General features: G+C 32.3%; 1 long non-coding RNA gene across 1 annotated transcript in view; it reads right to left on the bottom strand.

The window, feature by feature from the left end:
• Positions 1-231: 231 nt before the first annotated feature.
• Positions 232-1,006, bottom strand: part of LOC107576952 (uncharacterized) — a 12,082-nt gene continuing 11,307 nt past the window's right edge. The window contains exon 3 of the long non-coding RNA XR_001608144.1: positions 232-557. This is a non-coding gene — a long non-coding RNA (uncharacterized lncRNA). The remainder of the gene's footprint in view (positions 558-1,006) is intronic.

The raw sequence follows: 1,006 nt of genomic DNA, 5'->3' as shown, positions 1-1,006 counted from the left end.
ACACACAAACAAAAAGTATAAAAGGAAATATATATATTTTTTGCTTTATAACAATCACAAACAACCTATCATATATAATATGTTCGAAAATAATAATTTAAATGTAAAATGTAAGAAGCAAAACTGGATGCAATGTCAAATACACAAATATGCACGATTAATTTCAATGGTAAAATCACAAATCAATTTAATATATAACTTTTATGATCAGTTAGAACAGTCCTTAACTGTAGGTCTGGAAACCATACAAATATATGACAAAATGCAAATGTTTCTTTCGGTAAAGGGTATGTCATGTAAAAATGTGACAGTGCATTCTGGAATGTACAATGCAGATTTAACATGAACAGCACTGCCCTCAGGTAAAAGCACATTGTGTAATCCGAACTTTGACTGAAAAACAAAAAATCCCTATTTTTTAAATGCCAAATCAGTTTGCTTTTCGCAAAGTAAAGGTAATCCTTAAACTAGTTTAGCCTCTTTCAGTAGAAAACTGTTGCCTGTAAAGTAACTTAAATGCCAATGCACTTCACACAGTATTAGAAGAATGTTTCTGCCTAACCTTGACAGGAAATTTATAATCATATCTAATATATCACAAGCTGAGTCATGGTGTCACAACACTAGAACTCAGAATCCTATCATTACTTGAAATCAAAGTCTTCACAAAACAACACATTCACGCCATTTTGCGTGTCCAAAAACACTTTGTATCATCTTGATGTTTTGATGTGGGTTTTTTGAATGGTCTTTTGGGTAGGTCCACACTTGGGTCTTTTTTAGGCTACAATGCAGCACGTCATTGTTTTTTTTTGTTTTTTTACATCTGTCATCTGCAGTTCTCAGACACTTACAGAGCTTTGTAATTTACACAACATAAACACAGCCTTTTGTGACCAAAGATACTTATCATTTCACTGTAAATGCTGCCGTCATTGTCACATGGGGAACTAGTTTTTTTATCTTTTCGTTCCTAGAACAGAATCATCTGAAGATAAAAAAAAAA

The sequence above is a fragment of the Sinocyclocheilus grahami genome, unplaced genomic scaffold (genome assembly GCF_001515645.1).
Source record: "Sinocyclocheilus grahami isolate Dianchi unplaced genomic scaffold, SAMN03320097.WGS_v1.1 scaffold4710.1, whole genome shotgun sequence".
Classification (NCBI taxonomy): Eukaryota; Metazoa; Chordata; class Actinopteri; order Cypriniformes; family Cyprinidae; genus Sinocyclocheilus; species Sinocyclocheilus grahami.
Note: the sequence above shows the minus strand (reverse complement) of the source record. Positions and strands in the feature narration are given on the sequence as shown.